Source organism: Magnolia sinica, chromosome 3 (assembly GCF_029962835.1).
Source record: "Magnolia sinica isolate HGM2019 chromosome 3, MsV1, whole genome shotgun sequence".
NCBI classification, from domain to species: Eukaryota; Viridiplantae; Streptophyta; class Magnoliopsida; order Magnoliales; family Magnoliaceae; genus Magnolia; species Magnolia sinica.
This window is the reverse complement of record NC_080575.1, coordinates 92,179,487-92,201,415: the sequence shown is the minus strand read 5'-3', so window position 1 is coordinate 92,201,415 and position 21,929 is coordinate 92,179,487.

Genomic DNA, 21,929 nt, shown 5'->3' with positions numbered 1-21,929 from the left:
CCCCCCACTTTCTCTCCTCAATCTCCCTTCTTTGACTCATCTTCCTCTCTTGAAAAGAGTCAGAGGTGCACGGACTCAGCCTGAACTCACAACAACTCGGACCGAGTTGACTCAAATTAATGCGGCACTGCAAACGACGCTCTTTCTTTTCTCTTTCTGGCTTTCCTTTTATGGAATCGTTGCCTTAAATGGGTGGCTTAATATAGGGTTCTAGTAATTAGTTTCTAGGTCCTTTAGGCATAAGTAATCGGGTTATTAGTTACGGGTTGGTTATTTTAATCAAAGAGTTTGAGTTGCTAGACTCAGATTTTGTTAGCTTTGCTTTAATCCAACTCTGTAGGTGGTCTCCTGGCAACATAGGCCACCAGATGGACATTCTATATTAGAGAATGGAGCCCAAAATCGTCTAGTGTGATTTCTTGCCAAACGGAGAAAACGACGAGGTCGTTAATGGTGGATTCGATATAGGGGGTTATCCCTCTAGTCTGTCGATTATGGACGGTCTGGATAGGTTTCAAAAAGGTTGTGGGACCCACTTTTTGGCTGGACAGCCCTGAAAACTCAATGGGTTCAGAGTTTTTCGTTGCGGCCAATTTTCTCATAAACAATGAGATCTCGTGTGAGATCTCGAGTATGATTGCGAGAGAGGCTCTCTGAATTCCTAGCCTCGATGTCCTGGATGATCCCAAGAGATCTTTAAAGAGAAATGAATGGCTGGGATTACACCAACCTAGCAAAACTGAAATATTCTCTTCACATTTCTCTCTTTCGCTACCAAAACCAATCACGCTGAAGTATGAATGAACGACTGAGATTATTTGCATAAGAGAGTCAATATTGAAAGAGTGAAGTTGGCTTAGATTGCCAACTCACCCGAGAAATGGGGTTTCCATTTTTTGCAAAACAGTCACACGTTCAGTTTGAGTTTGAACCCGCACGTGTACACGTATGCAATATCATGGGAAATTTATTGCATTTTGGTCAGAATTTTGGCATGAACAAGATAAAAGGTCCATATCTTCTAGGTGATTTGAGGTGGTGGGCCACAACAATCCCAAGTGGACGTTGTCTGTTCAAACCTCGTTCGCGCACCTGATGCTTGCGCTTAAGTGAGTTTCAACATGTGAGATTCATTTCATTTGACCAAAATCATCTTCCAAAGATGGACGGCTCGGATCATCGTGATGATCACTTATGATGTGCCAAAATTCAAATAGTGGGCCCTTCTTTCTGGCGGGAAAGAATGAAAGAGAGAATCTCTCTTTTTGGAAAAAAAAGTTGTGGGTCAACCCCGATGTGGCCAGGATTGTTATTTAGTGTACTGTGAGTGTTCACGGCCTGTGCACATGCACACCCAAAGTGGAGTCCACAGAGATGTTGTAAGACTCATATCCTAGACTATACCATTCCGTAGATTTTCGCGATCTTCCCTGTTGAATTTTGGTGACCCGCGACATGTAATCGGCATTTGCACATGACCTTGAGTCGCACCCTGTCAACCTGAGTCGACTCAACTCAAAACTTATACCCTAGTGACTGCGTCGTGGCCGCGGTTCCAACGCTGCATCTCACGCACCAAGGTGATACCCAGGCTAGGAGCTGTGGGCCCGTGCATATCTCGAGGAAACGTCGCGCATTTGTGAAGTTCAAGAGAGGAATCTCTACAAAATATCCCATCAATGTTCAGTACATATCAAGTACAGCACATCAATTAACCCAACACCCAACACATCACTCACCCCATCACAATCCATACCTTTCTTACATAATAACCCCAAAAGTCAACATTTCCATCCCATCTCCTCGCTCTCTCTCCCATCCATCACTCCATTCCATCTTCTCTTTCTCTCTCTCTCTCTCTCTTATTTCTCCCTCCTCCTCTTCCAAGCAAGCTAAGGAGAACCCAACATCCATGCTTTCCTAACCTCCAAAAGAGCCAAGTGTGGCCCACTTCCTACCCTCTTATCTCCCATCTCAACCCTCCATACTTCATCATCTTCTATTAAGATTGAAGCCAAGGAGACTACCTTTCCAAGGAGCCAAGAAGAAAAGGATGGTAGGTGATCTTAGATATACATTTTCATTTTTATTTTTGTGATTTAAGGGCCCACATATGGTGGGACCCACCTTGATGTATGCTTTGTATCAAAGAGGGGCCCATAATGGCAGGGCCCCTCCACCATTGCCGATCTCTCTCTTTCTCTCTCTCTCTCTCTATCTCTTTCTCTCCTCTTTTCTTTTATGTGTGTTGGTGTGGCCCACCTTGCTACTGCCCATTTTAAGCAGATCCTGGATGAAGGGAAATAGCATATATCAGCTTGATCCGTGTGGGATGGCCATGTGTGGACCCCCACCATGATGTATGCGTTGTATATCCGCACCGTCCATTGCTTGGATGGTGGGACCCATCCCACGTGTGGGGCCTACCTTGATGATATGTATATCCTCACCGTCCAAATCCCTAGACGATGGGGGAAAATGGATTGGCTGGTGTACTTCGCACCAACAAATAGCTGCTGATACGCCAGCAAGCTAGGTGGGCCTAATCATGAAGTATGTGCTATATCTCAACCATCCATTTGATCAGCGGGTCCCATGCAGCTGATTAGCTGCTGTATTATGTCAGTAGGAGGGTTTGATCATGAGGCATGTGTAGTATCTAGGCCGTCCAACTGGTGGATGACCAACAACCACAACTACTGTGACGTTGGCAAGTTATGTGGGCCTCAATCGTGAGGTGTGTTGTATATCCAAACTGTTCACCTATGTGGGACTCACACGTGGTGCATCTGCCTTACATCCACACTGTCCAGTGGTCTGGACAGTGGGGAACACCATGATATATGAGTCTTATATCCAGGCCGTCCATCCAGGGGCCTCGACAGCAGCTGCTGCACGTCAGCAACTTTGTGGGTCCCACCAGCTGCATGGTTGCCCAATGACATCAGCAATTTCTGTGGGCCCCACTGTGGCATGTGTTATATCCACAACGTCCATCTGTTGGACCAGCAACCAATGGCTGTTGTGTTGACGTCATAAGTAATGTGGGTTTCATCCCCACCATCCAATCACTGGATGGGTGGAACCCACCTTTAATGCACGTATTATAAATCCTGCACCGTCCATCTGGACAGTGCCATGTGGGACTTATTTCGATATATGGGTTAGGTTTCATCCTCATTGTCCAGATGGCTGGACTGTGGGACCCACCAATGATGTATTTATTCTATATCCACGTTGTCTATCAAGTGAACCACACTGCAACCAGTGAGGGGTTGAACGTCTACCATTGAAACCCCTTTTGGGATGTGAAGAAGTTTTGGATCAGTATGAAATTTGTTTTTCCAATTAATCCAGGTCCTTGTGACCGTATGGACAGATTGGATGAAAAATAAACATTACGGTGGGACCCACCCTGATTTACTTTACAGCCACGCCGTCCATCTGTTTTGGCTACCATGTGAGGCCTAGATATTGTGTATGGGGCCCACTTTAATGTGGTGTTTATGCGGCGCGTTTGGTGAGCCCAAAAGTGATGTATGAGAGGCTCGATCTGATGTGTATAGGGCCCAGGTGCAGGGCCCACCTGTTGTGAATTTAAGGCCCATGTGATACGACCCGATGTGATATATTCAAGGCCCATGGGCGAGGCCCATTGTGATGTATTTGAGGCCCATGGGTGAGCCCATTAGGATGTATTCGAGGCCTATGAGCGAGGCCCATAGGACGTGGCTATTATGTTATATGTGAGGCCTATGAGTGAGGTCCAATATGATGTACGTGAGGCCCATTATGTTGGGCATGAATCCCTTGCATGAGGCTATGGGCCCACTATATGTCAGGCCCTAGGTGGGCCACACCTTGGGAACAATGTTGGTTAATGTCCACATTGATGGGCAATGATGGTTGAAAGTCCTCATTGTGACCTTCCCTTAGGCCTTGTTAGGCCCATTCACATCATTCTCTAAGTGGGTTGACCCTAGTCATTGGGCCCCATTTGCATGATCCATCCATTCTCATTAGGCTATCTTAAGATGTTGGACCCCCATTGGTTGTTAGTAGGATTACTTCTTTTATTTTAGAGTCCATCTAGGACTCATTTGGGCCCCCTAGGGTATCTAGCGGGCCATGCAATAGTATGGAGAAGGAACCCTTTCTGGATCCCTAGGATTGTGGGTAAGCTGCTTAGGCCCAACCTTGATATAAGGGGGAGAACATCATCATCATATAATATGCTTAGTATAGCTCCATGATCCATGCCCATACGCATCATAAGTATGCTTGATGTGAGGAGTGATTAATCATAGCACCTGCCATTGGGTAGATTATTATGGGACTCCGTGATTGGACGAGTTACCTATATGAGCGCGCAGTACGTGCAGGATTGCTGCATAACTGGATAGTGTGATTCATACATCTCGCATTGTATGACATGAATACTGTACCCCCTAGCGACATCAGAGCCGTAGCCTCCACAAACATATCGTGGTTGGCAAGATTGAATACCGAAAATCTTGTTCTACATGGGGTGCTATAGATGTCCCTGGGTGAAATTTTCTAAACCCTTATGGTACCAGGAGGTTGTTCTAACGTCTAAATCGAGTGGATGCATGAGCGTCGAGTGCCAATTACCAGAAGACCGCGCTTTTTACTGTGTTGTAGTCAGTTGGAAGGGGGTGTGGCCTTACCCGCCTGACAGGAGGGGGTAAAGCTAGGCTGAGTTTGACCAGCTCGAGGAATGGGTTAGCTATCGATGAGCTAGACCCGATATTGGTAGGCTCTTCCACTCACCTTATTGCCCCCGATAGGGCGACGATCTGGTTTGGAGTGTACTAGACCACGGTGATATTCAAGAGTTGAGCTGTATTGATATATGGACTCAGATGAGGATTGGTATGCTTGAGTTGCATCTCACGTCCGATGGCCTTGGTATGGCTTACATTATTCATGTCTTGCATTGCATAGCCTTAATATGACCGACAGTATTCATGCCTTGCATTGCATAGCCTTGATATGACCGATAGTATTCATGCCTTACATCATATAGCCTTGGTACGGCTAATAGTATTCATGGATTCATCAGCATATTCTGCATTACTCTGATATTGCATAATTGTATCACTACATTACGCATACACTTTCACCACCCTTTAAGCTTTTCATAAGCTTATGCACGACTATTGCGTGTAGGTGACGTTGGATCATAGCAGCGCTGAGGCAGGAGCGCATAGCAAATCATCTTGGAGCTTTTGTCTATCATCATTGTATTTCCCTTTCCGCGTTGTACTTATAAGTTTTTAATCATAGTGGAAATGTGATGAAGTTTTTGGTTGTTGTTTGTTGGTTATGCTTATTACGAATCAAATTCATATTGAAAATCCTCCTCGTAGGATCCAAGGATCAGAAACTTGACGCATAGGCACTGGGAGCTGAAAGCGGGGTACTACGAAGGCTGTCGGCGCCGGATTCGACGATCGAAAATTTTGTGAGTCTGGTTTCCGAGTTTGGGGTGTGACAGATGTACTTTATAAATCCACTCTGTTCATTCCCTTTAGAGGGCCTAATTAGAGCCTTTGAACAAAGATCAAGTGGATCCAAAGCTCAGGTGGGCCATACCAAGTGTTTCCTTATCTTATTCCATTGATTCATATCAATCCAATGGTTGGATTGATTTCAATTCAAACTCTAATGGTCAAAAGTCTCAAGAAGTTGTTCAAATGGTCAAGACGCTTCATGGAACATAATGGACGGTTAGATGGTCAATCTCATGGCTATACTAGCTCGTAATTTGCACTAATAGCTGATTAATGGATGATTTTAAGGTCTAATGGCTGAATTTTTTGTAATTGTTAACCAATTGCTTAATTGCATTGATCACCAATGATTATAAAGGTTTGCAATCCAATTTAGAGGAAAATTAGCCACTATTTCTATAATTAGATGACCTTACATGTCAAGTGAATGAACAATCATGAATTTGAATGGTTGAATTGTTTCAGAATAGATTATCAATAGTGTATATGAACGTATCTAGATGAATCTAATAGATAATTTTGTCGATTAAATGCTTGATTAGATGATATAAGGTCTCATTTTACTAACTAATCTCGAATTCAATGACTGATTTTTACTTCAGCAGTATGATTGGTCCCAGACCCAAACATCAGGGTCTCCAAGGATTCATGATTCAATCGAAAGGAATTTTAATAATTATTTTCAAACTCTGATGGCGTGATTGTTGTCAATAACTGATTAATAGATAAGTTAAGTATTATGGGCCCAATGTATGGTGGGCCTAGTGATTGGATGGTCCATCTTGAAAACTATCAAATAGATGGCTTGGTCCATAGAAGAAGATTACTTCTAACAATCAGATTTTGGTTAGAATGAAGATGAGCGGTTTCATAAGTTATCAGGTAACCCTTAAGTACTAAAAAGTTCGGGGTGTTACATTCACCCTTATAAACATACTAGGTGCATTCGAGAACCTAAAGGGCATGACCAAAAATTCGTACAAACCCTCCTTTGTCACGCCCCATACTCAGAAACCGGGCTTACAAAATTCCCGATCACCGAATCCGGTGCTAACAGCCTCTGTAGTACCCCATTCTCGACTCCCAGCATCCATACGCCAGATTTCGATCCTGGAATCTTACAAGGAGGATTTTTCAATGTACATTTATCTCGTAAGAAGCATAACCATAAGTTTACCCAATTCACAAAGGCAACATCATCATCACATATCCACTAATATAAATATTGAACACAGTGCTGAAAGAGAAATACATATGTAAAAAATCAAAGCTCCAAAAGTCCGCTGCATGCTCGAAGCTCAACGTTGCTGCGACTTAACGCCACCTACACGTATCTATTGTGCATAAGCTTATATAAAGCTTAGAGGGTGGTGAAAGTGTGTGCACAAGATAAGTGCTAAGTATTTAATACAATGCCATAATCATATAATGTCGGAATAAGCGAAAATACCGACAAGATCATGAATCATACGATATCAGAGTAAGTGAAAATACTGATAAGTCCATGAGTCATATAATATCAGAGTACGCAATACAAATCAGTTATGCAAATGAGGAGTCATAAAGAGCCAAACATCAAATGTCAAGGATGCAATGTAATATAAGGTGCAAATGGAATAACCATGTTGGAGTGTGAGGTCGGGATGATAGTACATAGTATCGCAGGCTATGGAGTCCACCACCAGGGACTTCTATCCAGACCAGTCTCATACCTAATTTAGATAGTCAGACTCAATGTGGTACACCAAATCTCAGGTTAGTCGCACGCCCCAACTGAAATCTTGGCCATTGGAAGGTACACGTAACAAATAATTGCGCACCACTAGCCCGAGTGGATAGTAAATGAATGAATGAATATGTAACTCCTGCTCAATAAGTCCACATGTCAGTACCGTACATCTCTGGGATCATCATTGAGGTCTATTACACTGTACGCTAAGTTGCTGCCCTTATCCAAGCGCACAACTGTGTAAGTGGAAGAGACCTCACTATTTGCCTGCTAATATCGAGTCCGGCTCATCAATAACGGACCCATTCCTCAAGCTGGTCAAACTCAACCTAGATATTGCCCCCTCACTCAGGCGGGTAAGGTCACACCCCTTCCCAATAGACCACGACACAGTGGGAGATGCGGCCTACTAATATACGACCCTCATACGCTCATATATATCCACTCAGTCTATACGTTGGGGCATCCTCTAATACTAAGAGGGTTTAGAGATTTTCACTTAGGGCCATCTATGGCAGCCCGATGCTAGTAACAGATTTTCGGTGTCCCATCTGGTAATCCTTAATATGCCTGTGGAGGCTACGACCCTAATGTCACTATGGTGTATAGTAGTCATATCTTAAAATGTGAGATGCATGAGTCGTGCAATTCAGTCATGCATCAATCCTAGACATACCGTGCACTCATGTGAGATAACCTCAACCTATCAGGGAGTCTCATAACAACCTACCCAATGACATATGCAATAGTCAACCACATCTCATAACAAACATGCAGATGATGCATATGGCCAAGTATCATGATGCTATACTCATAATCAGTATCGACAACCGGCACTGATAATCGGCCTCAATAATAGGCCCCGACAATTAGAATCGATAATCAGCCTAACAAATGGCCCAAAGGAAGGTCATAATGTGGATAATTAACCATCATCGCTCATCAATGTGGACATTTAACCATCATTGCTCCCAAGCAGTGGTCCATATAGAGCCAAACATAAAGTGGGCCTATGGCCTCACACAAAGGCCTAATATACATCGTAATGGGCCTCATACAAGGGCTACATACACATCATTATGGGCCGCATCACATGGTCCTAATACACATCACGGTGGGCCACATCACATGGGCCTAATCGTATCATGATGGGCCGTATCACATGGACCTCGAACACATCACAATGGGCCTCACAATGGGCCTCATATACACAATAGGTGGGCCCTGCACATGGGCCTCAAATACATAACATGTGGGCCCTACACATGGGTCTCATATGCATCGAATGAGCCACGTATATGGGCCTCGAATACATCAAATGGGCTATGCGTCATGGGCCTAATACATATCACAATGGGCCTTGCCCATATGGCATGAATACATCACAATGGGCCTTGCCCATAGGCCTTAAATACATCACAATGGGCCTTGCCCATGGGCCTCAGATTCAAGCAGGTGGGCCCTATCATATGAGCCTTAAATACAAGGCAGGTGGGCCCTATCACATGGTCCTCAAAATACAAGGCAGGTGGGCCCTATCACATGGGCCTCAAAATATAAGGTAGGTGGGCCCTATCACATGGGCCTTAAATTACATCATGATGGGCCTCATGGATGGGCCGCACTAGTGGGCCTCGAGTGGACTTGGACCACACCAAAAAATCATTTCAATGGTTGTAGGTGTAACATGTGTATCACTGTAAACTATCATTCCATGGGGCACATGGCCCACTAATGATGATCAGTACTGTTCAAACATTGTCCAGCATTTCCCATGTAAATCAGCACCATCTAAACATTGTCTATGTAAATCAGCACCATCCAAACATTGTCCATGTAAATCAGCACTATCCAAACATTGTCCACATAAATCTTCACTGTCCAAACATTGGACAACACCGTCCAAACATTGTCCAGCACTGTCCAGCGCAATTTGGATGGTGTGGATGAAATAAATACATCGTGGTGGTGTCCATGCTGGTAACACAGGTGGATAGCTAGGATAAAACACTTACATCTCACGTGGGTCCCTTAGAAGGAATGAAACACGTATATTGAGGTGGCCCCACACCACTTGCTGACGTGGCATAGTAGCAGCAAGCTGCTGATGTGAGGTATACTAGCCAATCCGATCCCTAGATGGGTTTACGTGGTGGCCCACCATCTGGACGGACGGTGTGGATTAAATCCAGCAGAGGTGGGCCACGTTAAAATGGATGGGCAGTGGATATACAATACATACAACCAAGGTGGGACTCACAGAACTAGCTGACGTGAATTCAACAGTCGTCTGCTGCTGGGGAACCACGTCCTGGTACTGAACTGGACGGACGGCGTTGATATAGAATATATGCATCTAAGGTGGGCCCCACCCCACACGTGCAACACGTGGGTGGGTCCCATGCACTAGATAAAATGGATGATTGGTATGGATATAACACATACCTCAAGACCATACCCTACTGTCGTCATCAGCAACAGGTGCTGCTAGACAACTCAAATATACAACACATATAAGTTGGACCCCACCATCTAAAACAATGGATGGTTTGGATAACCCACATACAACACGGCGTGGCTTACCGTCCAGATAGCTGGATGGTGTGGAATAACATATACATCAGGGTGTGGCCCACGAACCTTGTCAACAGTAGTAGGTGTTGTTGGCCGTCCAGCAGATGGATGGCCTAGCTATAACACGGGCACGAGGTGGGTCCACACGTGTGGGACCCACCAGTAATTTTAGATCAAGCAGATATTTGTGTTTTTCCTTCATCTAGGAGTGCTAGAGGCTGGACGTGCCAGCCCCAATAGCTGGGTCCCAATCAGATCGGGCCCACTGATGGACGGTCTGGCTGGTAAGACACAAACATCAAGGTGGGGTCCACATGTCTCACCTGATGGACGACTGTCCACCTGAGATTTGAATCTGCTTCACTGGATGGACGGTGTGGATACACACATCAATACACACACAAATCATCGTGGGTCCTCATGGGTGTGAAGCGTAGATCAAGTGGGCCACATACCAACACACAAAGAGAGAGAAAGAGAGAAAAATCGGATGGTGGAGGGACCCCGCCATTATGGGCCCCTCTTTACAATGCATACATCAAGATGGGTCCCACCATATGTGGGTCCTCTAATCATCAAAATCATACAAAAATCACCCACCATTCTTGCTTCTTCTTGGCTCCATGAGATCCCTAGCTCCTCGGCTTCGTCTTTAATGGAGGATGATGAGGATTAGATGGTTGGATGGTGGAGATGGGAGGTGGGAAGTGGGCCACATCTTGCTCTCCCTCATAGAGCTTGGACGTTGGACTCTGATGGGGTTACTTGAAAATAAAGAGAGAGAATGAGAGAGAGAGAGGTGATGGGAGAGAGGGATGGTGAGTGATGGATGGGTGTACTTGGTTGTAAGAGAGAGAGTTGACTTTAGGGGAGGGGTGGTTGTACTTGGGGATGGGATAGAGTACTTGACATTAGATGTGATTGATGGGACATCCTCTTAGAATTTGTAATGCGCGGCATTTTCCTCGAACTGATCTCAGGCCCACATCTCCTGGCCTGGGTATTGCCTTAGCGCGCGAGACGTTGCATCGGAGCCGCGGCGATGGCGCAGTCACAACGGTACAAGTCTCAGGTTGAACCAAATCTAGAATACGGGATACAACTCTGATTCGCGCGTAAATACTAATAACAAATCGAGGGTTGCTGGAATTCGACCTGGAGGACCGCGGAAGCCTAAGGAATGGTACGAGCTAGGATACGGGTCTTATAACTCTCCTCTCCTAATTAAAATTTCATCCTCAAAATTTGTAGAACAAACCAAGGAAGAGGAAACATCATCAAGTATGTATGTCATGACACAATTAATCTACAAAAGGTTGAAGATAGCGCTCTCTAATCTCAACCTCACCCTCCCATGACGCATCATCAACACTATGGTGACCCCACTGATCTTCGAATCTCAAATCAAAAATGATCGAAAATGGAATACTGTGCAGCCTCACAATCTCAATGATAGGGAGCTATATCAGGAAATTTTTAAGTTTCTCTGAACCCGGGGATCTAACCATTCTAAGTTCTCAACAATCATAGAGTGTAGGGTAGCTATCAGCAGATATGTGATGTTATCCTCAGGTATTCCCAAGTTATTCTCTGATACCATCTTTTGTCACGCCCCAAACTCAGAAATCGGGCTCACAAAATTCCTGATCACCGAATCCGGTGCCGACAGCCTCCGTAGTACCACATTCTCAGCTCCCATCATTCATACGCAAGATTCCAATCCTGGGATCTTACAAGGAGGATTTTTCAATGTACATTTATCTCGTAAGAAGCATAACCATAAGTTCACCTAATTCACAAAGGCAATATCATCATCACATATCCGCTAATATAAATATTGAATACAGTGCTGAAAGGGAAATACATATGTAAAAATCAAAGCTCCAAAAGTCCACTGCACGCTCCAAGCTCAACGCTGCTGCATCTAACACCATTTGCATGCATCTATCGTGCATAAGCTTATAAAAAGCTTAGAGGGTGGTAAAAGTGTGTGCACAAGATAAGTGCCAAGTATTCAATACAATGCCATAATCATCAATGTCGAAATAAGCGAAAATACCGACAAAATCATGAATTATATGATATCAAAGTAAGCTGAAATACTGACAAGTCTATGAGTCATATAATATCAGAGTACGCAATACAGATCAGCTATGCAATGAGGAGTCATAAAGAGCTAAATATCAGATGCCGAGGATGTAATGCAATATACGGTGCAAATGAAATGACCATGCTAGAGTGTGAGGTCGGGATGATAGTACGTAGTATCGCAGCCTATGGGGTCCACCACAAGGGACTTCTATCCAAACTAGTCACATACCTAATTTAGATAGTCAAACTCAACGTAGTAAACTCCAGATCTCAGGTTAGTTGTGACCCCAACCGAAATCCTGACCATTGTGAAGGTACACGTAATAAATAATTATACACCACTAGCTCAAGTGGATAGTGAATGACTAAATGAATGAGTATGCAACTCCTATTCAATAAGTCCACATGTCAGTACTGTACATCTCTTAGATCATCACCGGGGTCTATTACACTCTACGCCAAGTTGCCGCCCCTATTCGAGCACACAACAGGGTAAGTGGAAGAGACCTCATATCCGCCTGCCAATATCGAGCCTGACTCGTCTATAACGGACCCATTCCTCAAGCTGGTCAAACTCAACCTAGATATTGCCCCCTCACTCAAGTGGGTAAGGTCACACCCCTTCCCAACCGACCATGACATAGTAGGAGACGCGACCTACTGGTATATGGCCCTCATGCGCTCATATATATTTATTTGGTCTAGACGTTGGGATATCCTCTGGTACAAAGAGGGTTTGGGGATTTTCACCCAGGGCATTCTATGGTGGTCCGATGCTAGTAACAGATTTTCAGTGTCCGATCTGGCCATCCACAATATGCCTATGGAGGCTATAACCCTGATGTCACTAGGGCGTATAGTAGTCATATCCCAAAATGCGAGATGCATGAGTCATACAATCCAGTCATGCATCAATCCTACACATACCGTGTGCTCATGTGAGATAACCTCTACCTTTCAGGGAGTCTCATAACAACCTGCCTAATGACATATGTAATGGTCAACCACATCTCATAACAAACATGCAGATGATGCGTATGGGCATGTATCATGATGTTATACTCATAATTGGTATTGACAATTGGCACTGATAATCGACATCAATAATCGGCCTCGATAATAGGCCCTGACAATCGGAATCGATTATCAACCTAACAAATGGCCTGAGGGAAGGTCACAACGTGGATAATTAACCATCATCGCCTATCAATGTGGACATTTAACCATCATTGCTCCCAAGCAGTGGTCCATATAGAGCCAAACATAAAGTGGGCCTATGGCCTCACACAAAGGCCTAATATATGTTCACTCCCCAAGTATAGGGTTGTGATGTAGTAATAAACTTGGTAAGACCGAGGTCGAATCCCAAGGGACTGATATCTGTACGTTGTCTGAAACTAACTAGAACTAAAACTAGAATGAGATGAAATCTAATTCGAGTTGTAATTTGAGTAATAAGAGTGAAACACTAATCTAAAATTTAAGGAATTCAGAGGAAGGAAACTAGGGATTCAGAGGATCCACTTGTAGAGATCAGGGAGATCTTATGCATGCATCAAGAATCATGGAAATCAGACTGAACTTACTTGATCTAGTCTTCACGAGATGAAAGGTATATGAATTAGAACGGATTCCATCACCAAACCATGCCAAGGAGACAAAGTCAACAACAGAATTAAACTAATTACCAACCAATTAGATGTTTATGAAGGTTAGGAAGGATACCGCCATCCAACCATGCCCAGGAGACGATGGCGAACAACAGGGCTTCCTGACGTCATAATCAAAGTAAGGTAAAAGAAATACTCAAAGCCATTGCAAACCCATTGTAATGTCAGTCACAACAGGCCATTAAAAACTACAAATATTCCCATAATAGAATTAATTCAAAAATCAATTCAGTCTAAACAAAAGGCATGGCAAAAGTTTCCCATCACGCTACAGGCTTCACCTCATAGCCCTAACTAAGAGGTTTTAGCCTGACATGATTAGGCTAAACATCCTCAAGGAAATAATCAAAAGAAGTTCTAGAAATAAATAAATACAAAATTAAAATACTACTCTCTGTCTCTATGTATGCTCCATAGCCGCCTCCAGCCAAGCTTCCCTTGCAGTCGTCCCAAAACCGGTGCCTCTCCTTTCAAAATTCCACTCCTTATAGAGCTAGTCAAGGTCGGTGGCCACCTTTCGCACTCCCTGCATCCAATGCGAAAGTTTTACGCACTCCCTTTGTAACAACTTCACCCGGCGAACCTAGATTCACCACAAAAACCGATCCTGTTGTGGGATCTGAGCCATTCAGGCTCCTTGAAGATGGACGATTGCCCTTTGAAGGAAATTTGGATGGCCTTGATCACACCAGAGAATGGGCTGCTGATCGCAAAACGACTGAGATCTTGCCGGTCTTCAACCAGAACCGACTTCCTTTACGATTGTGCTTGCACACTCTATGTCTTGCATGGATCTTTCAAACTTAGTGGTTTTGGATTGCACAGAGCTTCGAACAGAATGGACGGTCTGGATCATCTATGTGATCAGCAATGGTGGCCCACCTGGATCGACCGCAACCTCTGCTGCGGAATAGAGCTCGTGTAGGTGCTCCGCTGTGCCGTTAGTGCGGTCCATAAACAGACTTATCAAGGAAATCCACACCGTCCACTAATTTCCCCTGGGAATTTCAGTCGGGAAGGTGCATTTTTTCCTTCTGTTGATGAGGCCCACTGAATCTTTGTTTTTGCCGTCCATCCTGCGTTTAATGGCTGGAAACGCGCATACGCTCGCATGGCGGAAGAAGGGCACCTAGATGTGGGTTACACCCACCCTCTGGATGTAATGGATGGATCTGATCTTCAAACTAGCTGATGAGTGGGGCCCACAACGCAGAATTGCATCGAACGGTGTAAACGCTGTTGCGTTTTGGTTTTTTTGGAAGAAGAAGTCGGTCAAGGGTCGGATTGACCGATTTTTTGTTTCTGTGCACGGCCAGTGCACTTGTGCACTATGCACACTCATACTCTAGTGGGGTCCATTATGATGTTTTTGAGAAATCCACTCCGTCTATCCATTTTGTCAGCTCATTTAAATAGTTGAGACCAAAAATGGAGAATATCCAGATATCAGGTGGGCCCCACTTAAGGTTTTAAGGGGCTGATCTATCCGTTGGGCCACTTCTACAGCGATCCAATGACTGATTTTTGATTTGTATGGTTTATTTAAGGTCTTCAGTCCATATATAAAGTTTCGAGCTGAACGGATGGTGGGAACCCTGTGATCTTGTATTCTGTACCAATTTCATGCTACTTGAGCATTAGTTTCTCGATTTTCTTGGATCCCTGACATGCAAATATGCCGATCCTAGTCTCCTGGGGTCCGTCCCATGCTCTGGTGTCATCAGAGCGTTAAATCCATGCTTTAAGTACCCTTTTTCAGTCCATGCTCGTAAATACACTCTGCATCACAAACACGATTAAATCGGGCTATTAAAAGGTATCATGTAAATCCATGCAATAACTAGGTCTGATATGCAATATTTGACCCACAATAATATACATCGTAATGGGCCTCATATAAGGGCTACATACATATCACTATGGGCCGCATCACATGGTCCTAATACATGTCATGGTGGGCTACATCACATGGGCCTAATACGCATCATGATGGGATGCATCACATGGACCTCGAACACATCACAATGGGCCTCATATACATAACAGGTGGGCCCTACACATGGGCCTCAAATACATAACATGTGGGCCCTACACATAAGTCTCATATGCATCGAATGGGCCACGTAACTGGGTCTCGAATACATCAAATGGGCCACGCATCATGGGCCTAATACATATCACAATGGGCCTTGCCCATAGGCCATGAATACATCACAATGGGCCTTGCCCATAGGCCTTGAATACATCACAATGGGCCTTGCCCATGGGCCTCAGATTCAAGCAGGTGGGCCCCATCATATGAGCCTTAAATATAAGGCAGGTGGGCCTTATCCCATGGGCTTCAAATATACATCATGATGGGCCTCATGGATGGGCTGTACTAATGGGCCTCAAGTGGACTTGGACTACACCAAAAAATCATTTCAATGGTTGCAGGTGTAACATGTGTATCACTGTACACTATCATTCCATGGGGCACATAGCCCACTAATGATGATCATCACTGTCCAAACATTGTCCAGGTAAATCAACCCCATCCAAACATTTCCCATGTAAATTAGCACCATCCGAACATTGTCTATGTAAATCAGCACCATCCAAACATTGTCTATGTAAATCAGCACCATCCAAACATTGTCTATGTAAATCAGCACTGTCCAACCATTGTCCATGTAAATCTACACCGTCCAAACATTGGACAACACTGTCCAAACATTGTCCAGCACCATCCAGCGCAATTTGGACGGTGTGGATGAAATAAATACATTGTGGTGGTCTCCATGCTTGTAACACAGGTGGACGGCTGGGATAAAACACTTACATCTCATGTGGGTCCCTCAACAGGGATGAAACACGTACATTGAGGTGGCCCCACACCACTTGCTGACGTGGCACAGCAGCAGCAAGCTGCTGATGTGAGGTATACTAGCCAGTCCGATCCTCAGATGGGTTCAAGCGGTGGCCCACCATCTGGGTGGATGGTGTGGATCAAATCCAGTAGAGGTGGGCCACGTCAAAATGGATGGGCAGTGGATATACAATACATACAACCAAGGCAGGATGCACAAAACTAGCTGACGTGAATTCAGTAGCCATCTATTGCTAGGGTCACATGTCTTGGTGCTGAAATGGACGGATGGCGTTGATATAGAATATATGCATCCAAGGTGGGCCCCACCCCACACGTGCAACACGTGTGGGTGGGTCTCACGCACTAGATAAAATGGATGACTAGTATCGATATAACACATACCTCAAGACAATACCCTGTTGTCGTCATCAACAATAGGTGCTGCTGGACAGCTCAGATATACAACGCATATAAGGTAGACTCCACCATCCAAAACAACAGACAGTTTGGATAACCCACTTATAACACGGCGTGGCCCACGGAACTTGCCAAAAACAGCAGGTGTTACTGGCCGTCCAACAGAAGGATGGCCCAGCTGCAACACGGGCACGAGGTGGGTCCACATGTGTGGGACCCACCAGTAGTTTTAGATCAAGCAGATATTTGTGTTTTTCCTTCATCCAGGAGAGCTGAAGGCTGGACATGCCAACCCCAGCAGCTGGGCCTAATTAGATTGGGCCCACTGATGGACGGTTTGGCCTGGTAAGACACAAACATCAAGGTGGGGTCCGCACATCCCACCTGATGGACGACTGTCCACCTGAGATTTGAATATTCTTCTTTGGATGGTCGGTGTGGATACACATGTCAATACACACACAAATTGTGGTGGGTCCTCATAGCTGTGAAGCATGGATCAAGTGGGCCACACATCAACACATAAAGAGAGAGAGAGAGAGAAATCGGATGGTGGAGGGACTCCACCACTATGGGCACCTCTTTACAATGCATACATCAAGATGGGCCCCACCATATGTGGGCCCTCTAATCATCAAAATCATATGAAAATCATCCACCATTCTTGCTTCTTCTTAGCTCCATGAGATCCCTAGCTCCTCGTCTTCATCTTTAACGAAGGATGATGGAGATTAGACGGTTGAATGGTAGAGATGGGAGGTGGGAAGTGGGCCACATCTAGCTCTCCCTCATGGAGCTTGGACGTTGGACTCTCATGGGGTTGCTTAAAAATGGAGAGAGAGAATGAGAGAGAGAGAGAGAGGTGATGGGAGAGAGGGATGGTGAGTGATGGATGGGTGTACTTAGTTGTAAGAAAGAGAGTTGACTTTAGGGGAGGGGTGGTTGTACTTAGTGATGGGATAGAGTACTTGACATTAGATGTGATTGATGGGACATTCTCTTGGGATTTGCAATGTGCGGCACTTTTCTCGAACTGAACGCAAGCCCATATCTCCTGGCCCGAGTATCACCTTAGAGCACGAGACACGATATCAGAACCGCAGCGATGGCGCGGTCGCAAGGGTATAAGTCTCGGGTCGAGCCGACTATGGAATATGGGATACAACTCAGGTTCGCAGGCAAACAGTGATAACAAATCACGAGTCATCAGAATTCGACCAGGAGGACCGTGGAAGCCTACGGAACAGTACGGGCTAAGATATGGGTCTTACATCCTTAGTCTTAAATGTTGTCTTCTACTCATTGCCCGACTCCTCAAATCTAGTTTATAAAATAGTTTCGCCTCCCTTACCATGTCCAACATATCGTCCAGTTGTAGTATATAAAATATGTACTTCCTAGTGGTTTTATTTATGGCTCGATTGTCAATATACATGCGCCTACTCCCATCCTTTTTAGGTGTCAATAGAGTTGGTATGATACAAGGGCTTATACTCCCTCATGTTAGACCCCTTATGGATTAATTCCTCCACTTGTCATTGCGAAATATCTGAAAACCGCTAGCTCTCTGTCCTAGGGGGGTGAATAGGACTATGCCAAATAAAAAATAATTGTGGAATATAATGAAGATAACAGAATCAAATAACAATCTCAATTGCAATAATATTGAGAAGTTGATTCAAACGTTTTTCAGAGGACAACCTTACACCAAAAACCAAAGTTTATGCTAGGACAACCTGATTTCTTGAACTCGGTAAGGATAAAAAACCCAAACTAAAATAAGAGGCAAGATAATGAAATATAACTATTACAACATTCACCACATGTACATGAAATAGATACAATCATTCACCACTCATATATTACATACATCAACCACAAAACACCAGAAATTATAGTGGTTCGGTGTGTACACCAACTATTCTCAAATAGCCACACCTACTCCACTCCTAATAATCACAACCCACGTGATTTTAGCTTTCACTAAGAAAGAAGGTTTTCTAAGGTTCACTTCAAAACCTTTATAATTGCGTTTTCAATGGGCTATCACAATTAAAAACCTCGCACTGAGATTTTTTGGCTCTCTCAAAAACCACAATAGAGATTTAAACAAAATACTTATCTGAAGATTCTGCTTGATGTAGCCTGGTAGAACCGCTTCTTTTGAAGATGAAGATGTCCAATGTTTAATCACACATATAGAAGGGTTCTAGGTCTAAATGAATTTTAAATTAATCCAACCTTGGGCTACTTTGATTAAATTCCTTAGATCTCAAAAGGGGTAGAGAAGAACACCCTTTTATAAAATCAGATTGAAGCAAAGAGAGATCAAGAAATTAGAAATCAAAAAGCAATAAAAAGAACCTTAATTTATAGGACAATAGCTTGACAATCACGAGAGCTTTTCTCTCAAAGTGGAGGCTTGATTTGAATGAATAAAGCTTAGAAAAGACCTCTATTTATAGGCTAAAAAATGGTTCCTTCGACTGGCCTAAGGTCACCTTTGACTAGTCTAACATTCAACTAAGTTTTAAAAATTCTGGCGTGATTAGATAAAACCATCTCTCGACTGGTCGAGTGGCTTGCTCGACTGGTTGAGTGGGGCCCAAAAAACCTTAATGGAGTTCGAGTGGAGCCCTACTCGACTGGTCGAGCCAGTGTCCACGACTGGTCGAGCAGGGTGCTCAACTGATCGTGACCCTACCAGAAAAATCTAAAATTTTGAAACAAATCCTTGACTGGTCGTGAAAAACCCTGGACTGGTTGAGCCAAAGCCTGGACTAGTCAAACAAAGACTAAGACTAGTCGAAATAAAGCCTATAAAAAGTATAACAACCCATACTAAATGTGCAATATGAATGACCTAACCTAAGGTATTTCTAGGGTTATTTATACTTGAAATATTGAATATTGAACTTGTAGCTTCAGTTGCTTCGGTTGATCTTCAACTTGATTTACTTGAAGCTTGATCTTGTACACTTGAAGCTTTAACTTGATCTTGACCATGTAGTGCACTTGGACTTGAACTAGCATATAAACTTGAAGTAACACTTGAACTTGGTCTTGCTCTTGAACTTGAACATGCACTTTAACTTAAACTTACATTTGAACTTGAACTTGAAGTTGATCTTCATATGAAGGTGAACTTTTCATCATTCTTCACTTGAAGGTGAACTTTCCATCATATGAACAAGTCACATCTTAAAGTGGCTTGTCTCAATGAAATTTGACAAATAAGGGTGCTTGATATACAATACAACACTTACAATATCGCACTCTTTCGGGCTCATCCGATAATAAGGGTGATTGGGTATGCTAGCCCCTGGGATAAGGTTAATATGGTGTTGAATATCTCGCATGAGATGCAACACATTGGGAAGCTCATCTAGCTAAATTGCCTCAAATTCCCCCATAGACTTGTATGCACAATATTTAAAACTAAAAATAAATGCATGCACTTTAAGAAAAACCCATGGAATCAAAACGTAATGGAGGTAGATATGGGGATCAAAGACTTACAAAGGAAGTTAATGCCTCTTACGCCGCTAATGATGGGTTTGGTGTTGTTTGTGCACGGGCTGACCCGATGATGATGATAGTAATGAACGCTAGTAGCATAAGAGAGAGAGAGAGAGAGAGAGAGAGAGAGAGGAACACAAGAGAGGAATTAAGGAGAGTGGTGGAGAGACAGAAGGAGGGAATCAGGGGATGGAGAGGGAGAAACGGGAGGGGGGGGGGGGAATTGAGGGGTGGAGAGAGAGAGAGAGAGAGAGAGAGAGAGAGAGAGAGAGAGAGAGACGTGTGTGTGTGTGGGGTGAGGGGAAGAGAGAGAGTTAAGTAGCTTCTTCTGCTTTAACGATATGTGTTCTGATCAAGCAGAGTGATGGCATAAGTAGGCCTTTTGGATTAGGTGAGAATTGGGAGGACTTTACCATGTGCAGTAACCTATTGGTGTACTATGCTAAGTTCGAATTGATGCGCCCCCTCGAATGGCTCACTTCGTGGTCCTTAAATAGGCCTTCAACTAGCCAATGATGGGCCTGTTGCAGGCCCATAGGTATTCCTTCTAGAGGGCTAGGCTGTCTTTGCTGTAAGCTATAATTTCTTATGCTTTTCTTCAACTGGCCCTGAAGGCCTTGTTGCGAGATTCCCATTTTCATACATATTAGTTGACATGTGAGGTGTCCTGAGGCTTACAAGGTCGAGATGCATGGCCTTGCTTAGCCATTCATCTTATTCGGAGTGGTCAATTAGATCTGATGGTTGCCCTAAACAATTGCTAAAGATCCTTTCGGTTTAATTTTCGTGGTTTTCTGGTACCGTCAGAGTCTTCAAATATGATTTTATTGACTTGTAACTTCCAGACATACTAGACAATCGATTGCCATCTAATTGAAATACGGTGTGGGCCCAGTAATCTGGTTCACTAATTATCTTTGAGCCTTACTGAGGATCTCCACTGGTGGGCTAATCAACACTTTTGAGGCCTTTCGGGCTAGCTAAAGGTGGAATATTTAACATGATGGGGTTTTCTTTGAGCCAGGAAAGGACCCCGATGATTTGGTTGGGATTGGATTGGGTGGGCCCCTCAATCTATCATTTCGGCATGTTAGCTATTTTTATGGACTGCCTAAGTCATACCTTATTCAATTTACATGATCGTATGATGACTGCCAAGCTGTTTAGATGCTTTTGATTGAAGCTTGATTCAAGTCGAAGAATAGTTTTAATCTCTTGATTTCAGGTGAGGTGTCTACAAGGTGTAAATAAAGGGAATTACATTATAAACTAAATTAAAGATAGTCTAGCATAGCAGTGTAGTTAGACTAGATTACATTACTCCTAAGCTAAAACCAGTCCGGCTTAGTAGTATAGATGGACTGGATTACAAAAAAGCAAAACTAAGCTAATAAGAAATAAGATAAGCAATGTTCGTTGTAGAGTTGTGTCATATTTAGTTGATAAGGGCACGATGCTCTTCAATTTTCCTCCTCCTTATAAAATTTTTAAACGGTTGCTGGAGAAAGATATTCATAGTAACACCCCATGTTTGTTAACATGGA